This window comes from Paroedura picta, chromosome 10 (assembly GCF_049243985.1).
Source record: "Paroedura picta isolate Pp20150507F chromosome 10, Ppicta_v3.0, whole genome shotgun sequence".
NCBI lineage: Eukaryota > Metazoa > Chordata > Lepidosauria > Squamata > Gekkonidae > Paroedura > Paroedura picta.
The window spans coordinates 52,783,082-52,798,716 of NC_135378.1; the positions used below are offsets into that span (position 1 = coordinate 52,783,082).

A 15,635-nucleotide genomic window follows, 5' to 3' on the forward strand; every position below is an offset into this window, starting at 1 on the left:
TCCTGAATGCGAACAACTAAAGAAGAAGGGATGTCAAAACTAAATATGGATTTAAATCCCCTTGGTGACAAATTATGGCCATTTCCCCTGTTATGGGCTTTTTCCGCTAGGGAACACTGTCACTCTTGTGACATAAATCCTAATATTTGATGAGAAGTGGCAGCCAGACACTCAGCCATGGCTCCCAGACCGAGCCTCTGGCACCCCTCCCCCTCCAGGGAATAATGATGGCCTCAGACCTGCTGAGGCTAGAAGGTAGGGGACACTGACCCCCCCCCCCCCGCTTTGTGTCTCTGCTGTAATTCTATGTTCTGTTTGCAGCAAGAAACTCTTATGCCAGTTCTGTGGGACTCTTACTGTAATCCTAATCAAGTGTACAGCTAGATTTTGATACAGGCTGGAAAACTCTTGGTGGTCAGCTCTGCCATGTTGTTGCCAAAAGCTGCCACCGGGAGATGACCTGATGGCAACTCCTGAAGGAAAAGAAGAACCTGAACTTTTTGGGTAAGCTACTTGGCAGCTCCCCCTGTCCCTGAATGGCTGGGTAGAAATGCAATAAAATAAATGTGGGAGGAAGTTATACCTATTGTCAACTGTACAGCAGTAGCCAAACCGGTCTGGATTCCCCATTCTGTGAGTAGCCAAACTGTTCTGGGTTATGGCTTCATCTCAAAGAATCTCAGCGTCATTCTCATGTGACGCCATTTACAAAGCAGTCACGAGATGCATTGCTTCAGCAAAGCCTGCACAGTGTTTAGAAAACCTTTTCAGAATATAATATGAAACCTAATCATTTATTTAGAAAGAGCACACAAGTAAATGACCTTGCGGAGGGGAGGGGGTGAGCGAGACACGTGCTGCTACGACAGGTGAATGTGAATCAGGGGGTGGACGTGGCTCAGGGGCTGAGCGTTCGCTTTGCCTGCAGAAGGTCCCGGGTTCTACACCTTGGCCTAACACCCTGAAGAGCCACTCACTGCTTAGGCCATGCTTAGGCCGCGCTGCTTAGACAATGCTGGCCCTGATGGGCCGATGATCTGATTCAGCATAAGGCAGCTTCATGTGTGTTCATGGGGAAGATCATAGCCACAAGTGTAGCCGGTGAGTGGTACAAATGTCAAAAATCCTCAAAGGCATGCCACCTGGAGAGCAGTCCAGGGAATCATTGCCCCCAGCACAGCTGACCTTTACAAAACAAGTGTTCTGGAAAGCCTTCTTTACAAGACCTAGGATTTACTCATTTCCTTCGGGGAACCCTTCCCAGCAGGCTAGTCTTACTCCATATGGACAATCGCATTCAGAGAGCAGTTAGGCATCGGTGTTATCTGCGGTGCTCCTGTGGTAACCGAAGCAGAAGGCTGTTTAGAGCACTGTTTCTTCCACAAATGCCCTGCTTGTAGCTGCAATTATAGGATCTTCCTTTGCATGAGGACTGCAGCACTCCAAGAACCTCAGCTCTTTGCCATGTGCTTATTGTCTTTTTAAAAAGCAGTATCTAGCAGAAGTGGGCAATACCCGGTGAACCATTGCGTTTGCTTGCGTGTGAGTGTGTGTACCTGTGCAGGATTTCCATTGGTCAATCCAGGCTCTGTGAGTTGATTTTAAGTCTTCCTCTAGAATTAGTATGCTTTGCAAAAAACAACAACAAACAAATAGCCACAAAGGACTGTAAGACATCTGTATTCAGGAAACCACACAGATAGAGATCCAAAGAGCTACCGAAGGCCTGCTTCATTACACAGGAGTTTCACTCGGGTTTGAAACTTTTGTATACAAACCCCAGGCTGCCATACTCCATCATAAACTGTTTCTGAAAATCCCCGCAGCTTCAAAAGCTGCTTGCTCTGTAGCACGAGGAGTAGTCTTTAGGAAACACAAATCCAAACTCCTTTGAGACCTATGGTGCTATGTCTACTGTTATTTGGATTCAAGGCAGAGAGTTCAGATGTATCCATTCAGGAAAGCAGGGGCAATCTCAGGGGCCACTTTATTCTCACAGATCCCTCCTCCACATGAGCACTTTTGATACCAAAGTTTCAATATCCAACAGCAGCATCCTAAGCAGAACTACATTCTTCAGTTCACGAACTTAGAAGGTTACAGCAGCATCTCCTTGATTTCATAATGAGAAACTTATGTAAGCATTGAATGATGACAGTAGAGGAACGTTATAATTTCGAGTTGATCTGCTTTACTGTCTATACCAAAATCAGAGTCCAGTAGCAAGGTCAACAAAGATTTATTCAAGGCGTGAGCCAAAAAGTGGTCTTTGTGGGTCTTAAAGGTGCTACTCAACTCTGATTTTGCTGTGCTACTTCAGACCAACATGGCTACCCATTTGAATCTGTCTATACCCAAGTAAAATTATTTACAAGGAAATACGGTGACATCCAATGATCTTTGTGATTTAAAAGTGCATGTTTTTTTTTAACCGAAAAAGACAGCATGTCCAACAATGTCAACAGGATGCTTATGTCTCTTTTGGGTCCAGATGTTTTCAAAAGGTCCAATAATTTTAATTTTTATAGAAATGAAAATATATTTGTTGCAGCTGCAATGTCACAAGCCGTCAGCACAATCAATTAAATTAATCCCATGAAATAAAAACTTGAAATAAAGACGATATCTGAAATCATTTTTATTCATGGTTAGAGACCATACAGATTCATTTGACAAGCATTAAAAACCTTATGGGTGATGTTGAGAACTTCAGTGTACACGTACTGATTCAATTTGAGGGGGGGAAATTGACTTGATAGGATGGTTTCTGTGGAGACATCACTAGAACAGCAAACCCCCAAGCAATACAAAGGCAACCAGAGTATTGTAGGCTCATTACCTGAATTTTCAAATGCTTAACAACTGTGAGCCATATGAATATGCAAAGCTTACAGGCTCCGAACCAATATATATTTTTATCTTTCCCCCCGGTCTTTTCTGCTCTTGAAGTAAAGATGTCACCAGGTCAAATTTCAGCATACAATATTTGCATGTGGTTTAATCTAAATCAGGGGAACAGAAATTACAGATTGAGAACAGAGTCCTTCCTCAGGTTAGCTTTGGATAGTCCCCTTACATGCCACAGGTCAAAGTCATGTTTGGATATTCAGACAGTACAATGATGATCCACCCTTTCACCGTCCTTTTTTTTTACTCATGGATGCAAGCACAGAAAACGCTTGTGTACCTGTCTTCTCAAAGTCAGCCAGACACCTTCAGCTAAAAGTTGCTTTCTTAGTTTAAACCAACAGGTGGAATTTGATCCCTGGACGCCTATTCTGCACACAATAGATAATGCACTTACAATTCACTTTAGAAGTAGATTTTCCTGTTCTGTACAGGAAAATCCAGCTGCCAAAGCACATTGAAAGTGCATTATCCTATGTATGTGGAATGGGCCAAGAAGCTTTGAGCAATGGATTCTGGCAGCTGGACCCGGTATCCGTATTCTCTGCTGTCCCTTGGAAGGGACGTGCTTGAAAAAGGGAACGGGTGACCTGCTATTGGCTGTACTTGAACATCACTAAGGCAGTTGACCAAAGGAGGTACTGTACATCAGGAGTAGTCAACCTGTGGTCCTCCAGATGTTCATGGACTACAATTCCAATGAGCCCCTGCCAGCAAATGCTGGCAGGGACTCATGGGAATTGTAGTCCACGAACATCTGGAGGACCACAGGTTGACTACCCCTGTTGTACATGATGGACTGAGCAGTTGTCAAGTTGTACATAAGTGTCATCTGTCTTTGTCACAAAACTCTGACATCCCTTCTCAATATGAGCCAACTGCCTTTTGAATAAAAACAAGCTGTTCTTAGACTACCGCCCCTGTTTCTCTACTTGCTTCTTCATTTGGCTATCTTACTTTGCCACTCCCATTCTTAACAATCCAATTATTATGACCAGCTTTCTGTCTCCCTGTTCCAACCACAACTGTGTCTTCAGACTACTGGTATCTGATACCATTTGTATCCAATTTAACTCCTCTGATCCATAGTCATTGTTTCTGGTCTTTTAAGAACATGTTTAAAGAAGCCTTGAATTATAAACCTGATGCCAGTCAACAGAATGAGCATGTTGAAGAAGTTGGTTTTTAATCTCGCTTTTCACTGCCTGAAGGAGTCCCAAAGCAGCTTACAATCACCTTGCTTCCTCTCCCCACAACAGGACACCCTGTGAGGTAGGTGAAACTGAGAGAGCTCTGACAGAACTGTTCTGTGTGAACAGCTTCTAACAAGGCTGTGATGAGTCCAAGGTCACCTAGCTGGCTCCATATGGAGGAGTGAGGAATGAAACCAAGTTTGCCAGATTAGAAGTCACCGCTCTAAAACACTACACGAAGCTGATGTTCTTAGTCCTTCTACAATAAGAATACATCGGATGCTTCCTCAGACTTTGTATGTTCCATTTTGCTTCCTTCCTTATGTCTGCATTTCATAAATGAAACATACCTATCAGCTCCATTCCTTACAGTGCTCTTTGCTCTTGAGGGAGAAAAAAGGATTAGTGCCATAGCTAGAAACTGCTAGATGCCCTTTGGTATAATTTGTACAGTTACAGAATTTTGTGTTCCTTGGTAAAGAATGTAAGTTACCTCATCTGGAAAATATCAAGATGATTCCAGTATGAGGATGAACTGCCGCACTGATGTAAATTTTCTGCTGTAAATCTTGCCAGGCTGATTCATACAACTGTAACCTCAAGGCTTGATTACTGCAACGTGTTTCATGGGAGGTCAAGTGAGTACCAGATGCAACAACCCATCTTCTGATGAATCACTTCAGCCATATTAATCTGTATTCAGCCCATTGTATTGTCTACTGTTGTGTTGAGGTGCTGTTTTTAAAGCCCTCTATGACCTAAACTGGGGGAGGCACTGGCAAACCACCCCGTATTGAGTCTGCCATGAAAACACTAGAGGGCGTCACCCCAAGGGTCAGACATGACCCGGTGCTTGCACCGGGGATACCTTTACCTTTACCTTTTATGACCTAAACATACATATCCATAGGAGTGCTCCCTGTATGAGCCCAGGAATCCTGTTCTTTCTTCTTACCAGATTCTCTGTTCCCTGCCACAGGGAAGTTAGTGCTGACAGAGTTTGAATATGCAAAGAGGAAAAGAGCCCCAGGCTGCCTAAAATAATAAAATAGTTTTGTTTATAAAGAGAAACGACTAGGTGTAGAAAGAGACAGTCCTGACTATCTATCCTGTTCTGCATTCATTTTGTTTTGCTCGTTCCAGAAGCAAGCAAGGAGGAATTATACTAAATACATATCTTCTCCCGTGCCCCCTACATTCTCTTGAATCATACACTCTACAGCAGGGGTAGTCAAACTGTGGCCCTCCAGATGTCCGTGGACTACAATTCCCAGGAGCCCCTGCCAGCTAATGCCATTTCAGGGAATGCTGGCAGGGGCTCTTGGGAATTGTAGTCCACAGACATCTGGAGGGCCGCAGTTTGACTACCCCTGCACTACAGGATCCTTCATATTCCAACAGACAGATCAGTAGCGGTCATTTCTAGGGAATTTTCAGTAATGGTTCCACATCTGGATTGAGGTAAAATTTGCAACCTTCATGCTATTATTTGGAATAACTTGTAAAATAGTGATATTCCGGAGAATTTTTAAAAAGAGATTTGCTGCTGATTATGCTGATATTTAATTATTTGGGAGCTAGTGAATTGTGGTTATAGATTATGGCTGTTTTTTATCAGTAGATTTTATGGTGTCTTTTGTATGCTGTGCGTTTGTGTGTAAACAAACAAATTTTTATTTCTTTGTACCACCTTGAGACTTAAAGGACAGATGGTTATAAATAATTTCAACAAACAGACCTACATTCCATTTTTAAATTGCCTATAGCTTATGTTGACGCATTTAAAATAAGCAATGCAAACAGCTCAAAACTATTCAAAATCTGATAAAATGGTGATGAAGACTATTGTTTGGAGTGATCACTGTAAGTGCCTTTCCACAGGATTCCTAAGTGACTTCACCTTTTCAAGTGTTACTTAAATCTGAATATTTGAAGAGGTCCTCTAATTACAAAATGTTCATGATTTAATCAAAACATAACAGGACTTTGTTTATTATCATTGTTAACAATTATGAGAAAAGAGGGGATTTGTGAACACAAAAAGCAGCACATAGCTCTAGGCGCTGTTATAGATAACTTGCGCAAAATATGAGGCTTAAGAGTTGCTTCAATAAATTGGTGGGTTTTTTTTTCGTTTTTGCATAAAGTTATCCACATTCTCCTTTTTGGTGCACTGATCTGAAAATTAAAAATGCAGGCCAGTCGTCAGGAAAATTTTACTTACTGTTTTAATAAACTTTTGTTTATGCCTAGAGGTGCTGTTAAATTACCAACCAGACATTAATATACAGTACACAAGGGATCCTGTATAGAAATGTGATTATTGCTCTGTGATTCACATGGAGCTTGCAAGGCATATGGATATCTGCTGGACACAAAAGGGAATGTAAATCTGCCTCCTTATGCAGCATAACATCAAGTGTATCATTTTCTGTAATTGACAAGTCGATGTTGTGCCTATCATCACAACAATAAAACCGAGGACACACAGTCATGGTAGAGGCATCTACATACTTGGGGGACTCCCCAGATATGCAGCAAATATTTCTTGTTAAATGATTAACAACGAGCCTCCCTGAATATCCTGATCAAGATTGTATTACGGATTCTTAAGGGCAGCTGAGCATCAATTAAGGAGGAGGGAAAGGAAAGCAAAAGGCGATGGGAAATTGGCCTTATCAAGTCTGCGCTCCTCTAACCTGAGATCTCCCTCCCCCCCCCCAATTCTCCCATACACTCCTCCTTGGACTGGACCCATCAGGTTCATGTTGCTATGAGCTCCAAACCTCAGTATCTATAAGTATTATCTCCCTACAGCTTTTCTCAACTTTTTTATCATTGAGAACCCCCTGAGACATTCTTCAGGCTTCGAGAAACTCTAGAAGTGGCATGATCATGCAGCATTTGATTGGGAAGCAGAGCTGTATACATATCCACTTGGAGCCCCTTCCCAACCCCTCCAGGCTCATTTTTGGACATTTTGGGAGGGGTGGGTGGGTTGACATTACCATATATGGTCATATCACCTGAATGAATGAACGAATGAGGGAAAAAACAAACAAACAAGTAAAATTAACTTATATCCATTCAGGAAACCCTTTCAGGGCTCTCAAGAAACCCCAGAGTTTCATGAAATTCTGGTTGAGAAAGCCTGCCCCACTTGTTGTTGTTGTTGTTGTTGTTAGGAGCGAAGTCGTGTCCGACCCATCGCGACCCCATGGACAATGATCCTCCAGGCCTTCCTGTCTTCTACCATTCCTTTAAGTCCATTTAAGTTTGCACTTACTGCTTCAGTGACTCCATCCAGCCACCTCATTCTCTGTCGTCCCCTTCTTCTTTTGCCCTCGATCGCTCCCAGCATTAGGCTCTTCTCCAGGGAGTCCTTCCTTCTCATGAGGTGGCCAAAGTATTGGAGTTTCATCTTCTGGATCTGGCCTTTGAAGAAGCAGCCCGGGCCTATCTCCTCTAGGACTGACCGGTTTGTTCGCCTTGCAGTCCAAGGGACTCGCAAGAGTCTTCTCCAGCACCAGAGTTCAAAAGCCTCAATTCTTTGATGCTTGGCCTTCCTCATGGTCCAACTTTTGCAGCCATACATTGCAACTGGGAAGACCATGGCCTTGACTAGATGCACTTTTGTTGGCAGGGTTATGTCTCTGCTTTTTAGAATGCTGTTTCGATTTGCCATAGTTTTCCTGTCCAGGAGTAAGCGTCTTTTAATTTCTTTGCTGCAGTCCCCATCTGCAGTGATCTTGGAGCCCAGGAGAATAAAATCTGTCACTACCTCCATTTCTTCCCTAAATTCTGGCCTATGTGAGTTATTCATCAGTCTGAAAATTCTTGAACTAATGTGCAATGCTGTGGGAAGAATTCCAAATTGCTCACCCCCAATTCCTCCAATTGGACCCCAACACTATTATTTAATTTTTAAACAATATTAATTCCAGGGATGAAACCACATGCTTGCTCAGGGAAAGAGGTGTCCCATCAAGTGCTTTTAAAGAGGGAAAAGTGGGGAGGAGAGAGGGTGTGGTCCTGATCCTTGGGGTCCCTTGGAAGGGCATAGTCATAGAATCATAGAATCATAGAGTTGGAAGGGGCCATACAGGCCATCTAGTCCAACCCCCTGTTCAACGCAGGATCAGCCCAAAGCATCCTAAAGCATCCAAGAAAAGTGTGTATCCAACCTTTGCTTGAAGACTTCCAGTGAGGGGGAGCTCACCACCTCCTTAGGCAGCCTATTCCACTGCTGAACTACTCTGACTGTGAAATTTTTTTTCCTGATATCTAGCCTATATCGTTGTACTTGTACTTTAAACCCATTACTACGTGCCCTTTCCTCTGCAGCCAATGGGAACAGCATCCTGCCCTCCTCCAAATGACAACCTTTCAAATACTTAAAGAGGGCTATCATGTCCCCTCTCAACCTCCTTTTCTCCAGGCTGAACATTCCCAAGTCCCTCAACCTATCTTCATAGGGCTTGGTCCCTTGGCCCCAGATCATCCTCGTCGCTCTCCTCTGTACCCTTTCAATTTTATCTACATCCTTCTTGAAGTGAGGCCTCCAGAACTGCACACAGTACTCCAGGTGTGGTCTGACCAGTGCCGTATACAATGGGACTATGACATCTTGTGATTTTGATGTGATGCACCTGTTGATACAGCCCAAAATGGCATTTGCCTTTTTTACCGCTGCATCACACTTCCTGCTTATGTTTAGTTTACAATCCACAAGTACCCCAAGGTCTCGTTCACACACAGTGTTACCTAGAAGCGTATCCCCCATCCAGTAGGTATGCTTTTCATTTTTCTGACCCAGATGCAGAACTGTACACTTATTCTTATTAAATTGCATCTTGTTCTCATTTGCCCATTTTTCCATTGTTTTTAGATCTCGTTGAATTCTATCTCTATCTTCTGGAGTATTTGCCAGTCCTCCCAATTTGGTGTCATCTGCAAACTTAATTAGTAGTCCCTCCACCCCCTCATCTAGATCATTAATAAATATGTTAGAAACTACTGGACCGAGCACCGAGCTCTGAGGTACCCCGCTACTCACCTCCCTCCAGTCTGATGAAACACCATTGACAACAACTCTTTGAGTGTGGTTCTCTAACCAATTCCCTATCCACCTAACTATCTAAAAATCCAGATTGCAGTCCTTCAACTTATCCATCAGAACATCATGGGGAACCTTATCAAACGCTTTACTAAAATCCAAGTAAACGATATCAACCAAATTTCCACGATCCAGCAAACCTGTTACTTGGTCAAAAAAGGAAACCAGGTTGGTCTGATAGGACCTGTCGGAGACCAATCCATGCTGACTTCCTTGGATCACCAAATTGTCCTTCAGATGTTTGCAGATCGCTCCCTTTAATATCTGCTCCATTATCTTCCCCACAACAGAGGTCAGACTCACTGGTCTGTAGTTTCCCGGGTCATCCTTCCTCCCTTTTTTGAAGATCGGAATAACGTTTGCTCTCTTCCAGTCCTCCGGGACATCTCCAGTGCTTAAAGAGGTCCCGAAGTTGATGGACAAGGGTTGTGCAAGTTCTCCAGAAAGTTCTTTGAGCACTCTCTCTATGTAGTCCACCGGCCCTGATTGAGAGTCCAAACAGGATACACTGAGTTTTCACATCCGTGGAGAACAAAACTGAGGAAAATCAATCTGAGAAGTAGCTTCTACTCCATTTAATAAATTTGGTAGTCACTTCATTGATTTTGCTCAACTGATTAACACAGAGAATTCTCTTGGAAGTTCTTTGGTCAATCCAGAGGCAGAAAATTCCAGGAAACCAGCAAAGGAATCCTTCCCATTAATTGGTTCTGATGAGTCCCCACTCCCAGGGTTCATTCTATGGTCGCAAAGCCATTTTCATACCTTCTCAGGCAAAGCTCTTCTTTCCCAGGTAGTTATATGTACTCACGTTACATTTACATGCATTTTCAACCATGGGAATGCATCTCAAGAGTGGGCATCATTAAAAAGTAATGTGAGAAATGTCCCTCAGCTGGGACTTGCTTTTACATCTGATCTGTTTTGAAGAAAAATTCATCTACAATCCTGTGAGAAAAGCCCAGAAACACTCCCACAGAGGAGACGCTTCAAAGCTTTCTTTCCTACCAAGGGAACGAGACAGACTTTGCTTTGCTGTACACCATATTAAGAGAAATGGAATTTAAAGCTATTTGCAATTTGCTATTTGTTATGGATCAGAACGCAATAGGTTTAAAGAGGAAGGAGTTTGCCATTGGTGACCAAAGGCACAGAAGCTGCTTGATTTGGAAAAAGCACCACTGTTGATACAGCAGACATAAACCATGATCAGGCTTTAATAGCCACTCAAATACATACATACATAAGTATACATAGTTATATGGATAATTTAAGCAAAATTTGCACCAGTGACAATGAGTTATCTTTTGGCTCCAGTTTTTAGGTTCATTGCATAAGAATTTAAGTCTCCAGCTCTCATTCTGCACACGTTGGATAATGTACTTTCAATGCACTTTTGCAGCTGGTTTCATGCACAGGAAAAAGCAGGTCCAAAAGCACATTGGACATGCATTACCCAGTGTGGGTGTGTGGAATGAGTTTCTATGTGTATTTTTATCTTGCCCCCTGTCCTCCAAGGGCTCAGGATGGTGGTTCCTTCTTTATTTATCCTCACGACCATCATGTGAAGTGGGCTAGGTACCCAAAGTACCCAGCAAGCTGCCTAGGAGAGGAGGGATCTGAGCCAAATTCCCCCTAGCAAAGACTGTCGGACAGACTGGCCATATGCTCATGTTTAGGATAAAGATGGCAGTGTTGTGTGTGTGTGTGTTTTAATCCACTGTTTTTTTAAATGAAGAACAAGCCAAGTAAAAGTTTCATCATACAGGAGTTTAAAAATGCACCTAGAATTAGCCAGTGAAATTTTAAAAAATGTTTCCTGTAGACAGCCCAAAGGAGATCAACATGCCTGCTTTTCCCTCTGCCTTGTCACAATATTCCCTGAGTTGGTGGAAAAGATTAGGTTTAAAGAAAAGAAAAAAGCATCTACCTATATTTCCCCATAGTCAGTCAGTATGTTTATTCGGTCAATTGACCCATATAAATGATACATCTGCAGAAACTGCAACATTCAATGATATAAGTGAATAAATATGATGTGATGAAAAAATACAAGAGTATTACTACATGAAAATATTAAGATAATAAAACAATGCTAAAAACAATGCATTGTCAGAAACAAATATGTTACTGTGGGTAGAGGGGGAAAAAAGGGTTATAACATGTAAAGAAGGGTTAAGAAGCCTCAAAGAAGTTAACTACAGGGACAAGGAATCTTCTTGAACAGTCCATTAACCCAAGTGGTAAGATGGCATTTACCTATCCATTACTATCGTTCGGACATTCTTTTCAATCTTATTCTAGTAGAGATGTAAAGGAATTTTGCTACCGTGCTAGAAATAAGTGGGTCTTTATCCCTTAGCAAATATTTAACTAGAGTGTCACTATTATGGGAGGACAAAGATGAACGTCTAGTGTAATGGGATATCTCCCCATACAAATCATAACTGTGTTGTCTACTAACCTGTTTGTGAATCCAAAATCAGCTGCTTGTTTGTCTTTTCATGAGCAAAAATGTTTCTCATTTGGCATGTACATTGCGGGAAACAACTTTAAAAATTAGAACCATCCTCAGAAACCCAGCATTCAAATATAGGTGGTAAATATTAAGTATTTGAGGGGAACATCAAATTACTGTTTTATAGATAAACATCTAAGTTGCTTTTTTCTATTTTCCTTGGGATAATTAGATTTGCAGCCTAATCTAGTTTTGCTTCTTTTATTTTATTTCAGACGAAACTTCATTATAATTGCTTCTCTATATATTTTAGATCCGGATTTCACAATCCATTGCTTGCAGTAAAAGTGGTACTTTAAAAAAATTCCAAAGACATATACTCCATGCCAGGGTAGTTTCATTTAAGGGAGCAAATCAGCTTCTGGATACCAAACAGTATCTGGATTTCCTCCATAAATTTCATTGTTTTACATACAGCCGTAAACATGGGATATAAAGAGAAGGAAATATGATGCCTTTAATAAGACAGACAATGGCATTTGGCATTCCTTGTAGTAGCAGCCCTAGTTTAAACCAGCCATTCTCAGGTTCCAGGATCCCCTGCAGTAGGCTGGTCTCCTGTACAACGAGTTAGGCCAACAAAGGCCCAAATCAAGTGTAAACTAACTATATTCAATGAACCTTATGTATATTCGAGACAAATTTCCAGAGCATGTGCATTCACTTTTTTCTTGAATGCATGAATTCAAGCATGCACAAAGGAATGGACTACATGATTTCTTTTTCTGTCCCTTGACGAAAGTCGACGTTTCTAGCAATTAATGATGTCTTTTGTGACAAAAAGGGTATTTCATCTCTTCAGTTACCTGGGACCCCCAGAAGCCCTCTGAGCTCCCCTTCTCACATTTTCCAGTCTGCAGCCCCCTTCAAAAGTCCCACGGCCCCCCAGAAGGCCAGAAGACCACTGTTGAGAATGGCTGGTTTAAACCATTGTTCCTTGTAGTAGCAATCTTTGATGATTCTAAGGTCTCAATTGGGTTATTGAGTATCAATTAATATCAAAATGACATTTTAAAAATCAAAATTCCAGTCAGTTTTTTCTTCTCATCCCAACAGTTTATTTTTAGATGAAAAACATTCACAAATCCTTCCTCCTGCTTTTGCTTACTGTATAAAGTCCACTTGCAAAAGCTGTTCTCTCTTCTCATGATGGCTAAATGAAGGCTTGACAATCACTGTCCTGCCATCTTTGGAGGACCAAACAGCTGTGATGTCATTTCAATTTGACTGAATGGTTATTTTGGTTGTTGTTTTTGCATGCTCATCTGCTCTCGAATGCATATCAAATGACTATCTATTATTACATTTATAAATTCCCTATTAATATACTCTTGTTTCAACATTGGAACGATTTTCATATAGTTTAATACCACCCCATATCGATCACCTCTATAGGCAGAAATTGCCTAGGGACTAGCAAAGCTAATGGAAAGGCATAGAGACCAGCAGGCAGGGACAATTCCTATAACTCAGTGTACTAAAAATGCCTGTAGAAGAGACCATTCAAATGCCTTAAGTGGGTGACCTGACTCATGCTATAAAGCCAGTATGAAACATAACAGAAATCCACTCATATCCTTTTTATGGTTGTGGCAGCTATTCTCAAAAACTTCATTGTAGGGACTAGGGAGCACACAAGAGGGACATAAGAGCAAAACCCATTGTCCAGGAGAAAAAGAAGGGCAGCACATTCTTCAAAAAGACACCCTCTGTGACCAGGTGAGCATTGGGGGAGGGGGACAACTGTGGTCCAGCCCAGCTCTTCTTCTCTACTGTTCCACATCAATGGTCTCTGATTCTCTGAGTAATAATTTATGGAAATGATCAATGCACTACTCATCTTTGCAAAGTCTGTTTTCTATTCTTCATGGACAGCTGGCTGAAGCAAGCCTATCCCTCTTACTGGACCTGGCAGCTTGTCATTATACTGTGTACAATAACAAAGAAAAGCGATTGGCCGGGAGTCTGCAGCTCCAGAACCACTTCCCTGGTATGAGCAAGAAAAGTATTATCTTGAAGCTGATAAGGAGGCAAAGGCACTACAGTAGCGATCCTCAACCTGTGGGCTGCGGACCACATGTGGTCCTTTGACTAATTGGAGGTGGGCCACGAAGGACGCCTTCTCCCCCCCCCCCGGCCCTTTACTTCATCCCCCCCAACCCTTTACAACACACTTCGGGTGTCATTGTCTCCCATCATTCCCAGATGGGACTATCTTGTTGCAGAGAAACAAGCTCAGGGTTCCCATTGATTTGTCATTGTCATGAGTTAAAATTTCCATGAAAATAAAATGTTCCTTATGTTCATTGTTGTGGCGTGTCTGTATGTTATTTTGAAGGGATGTTTAAACATTACCATAGCGATCAGAGAGCGTTAGGGCAGTGGTTGAGAGTAGAGGAGTAAACTACCCCCCCACGGGCCTCAGTAAAAGGCGGTGAGTGGTCCCCGGCGAGTGGTCCCCGGCATTGAATGGTCCCCGGTGATAAAAAGGTTGGGGACCACTGCACTACAGCATGTAAGGAGACAGCCCATACCAAAATATCCCTCCCCTAGCCAATAGCATGAGGGTACAGAGCAGGCTTCCTCAGATTGAGAGGGAATGCTGAGCTTTTATGACATCGTCAGCCATTACACCAATCTCCATCTTTCTTTTTGCATGCCAGAGATGTATGAGATGCTGATGGTGATTGGTACAATAGTTATTATGTCACAAAGAAGAAGAGCTGCTTTTTGTACCCTGCTTTTTAGCACCTGAAGGACTCTCAAAGTGGCTTACAATTGCCTACACCCTCAATCCCCACAAGAGACACCCTGTGAGGCTGAGAGACCTCTAAGAGAACTGTGACTGGCCCAAGGTCACTCAGCTGGCTACATGTGAAGGAGGAGAGGGGAATCAAACCTGGTTCTCCCGCTCTTAACCACTACATCAAGCTGGCGCTCCAAGACATTTTGGACTCTCAAAAATATGCTACAGGGATAAGCCACAGAAGATTATTGAGGGCAACTGAGGAAGAAAGAAAGTGTTTGAAGGTAAGAAAAATAATGAGGCAAAGGACAAGATGAAAGTCCCAGTGGATGGAGAGAGGGACAAAGCAGGAGGGACAGGAAAGAAAGATGAGGCAAAGCTGACTGAAGCTGCTTCTACACAATGATCCTTTTTGCTGCTCTCCTTGCAGCTGTAAATGGACTGCTCATGTGAGTTTCCCCTTCATTTCCTTGTTCTGACCCACTGCAGCCATGATTCTTTTCCCCTGCCAGAGCGCATTAAAAATGGTAGTTACTGTGCTACTATAGTCCCTTGTTTCTCTAAATTCCCAGCTTTCATTTTTTTTCCTGAGCCTCTAGGCTCTTTTGTTCTGGAGATATACCTTTCCCTTTATATCTTCACAGAGAAAATGACTAGGGGCTTACCTTAAAAAAAATAAAGCTGGTGGTTCAGTGGAACTAGTAGAGCATGGCAACAGGTAATTATAATATTGTGCTAAGGAAGGGCTGAAAAAAAGAAAAGGATGCCAGTGTAAGCAGGATGTTCAAAATGTACACCTTCCTGGCTATTTATCATGCAAAAAGATTGTATCAGTACAGGCTTAAAAAATATCACAGCAAAGCAGGCAAACCCCTGAAAGTAGATGACAAAGAGTTGGTTTTTATACCCTGCTTTTCACTACCTGAAGTGGCTTACAATTGCCTTCCCTTCCTCTCTCCACAACAGACACCCTGTGAGGTAGGTGAAGCTGAGTCAACTCTGGGAGAACAGTTCTAACAGAACTGTGACTAGCCCAAGTTCACCAAGGTGGCTGCATGTAGAAGAGCAGGGAATCAAACATGGCCTGCCAAATTAGAAGCTGCCGTTCTTAACAATGACACCAAGTAGATGACTAGTGGACAATTTTGTGTGGAT

The 15,635-nt window shown here is 42.4% G+C and overlaps 1 protein-coding gene across 1 annotated transcript in view; it reads left to right on the forward strand.

Annotated features, from left to right (window-relative positions):
• The first annotated feature begins 14,554 nt into the window (after window positions 1–14,554).
• SLC10A7 (solute carrier family 10 member 7) overlaps window positions 14,555–15,635 on the forward strand; it is a 163,753-nt gene continuing 162,672 nt past the window's right edge. Inside the window, exon 1 of the mRNA XM_077300164.1 lies at window positions 14,555–14,764. The gene's annotated coding sequence lies outside the window, so the exon portion shown is untranslated. The remainder of the gene's footprint in view (window positions 14,765–15,635) is intronic.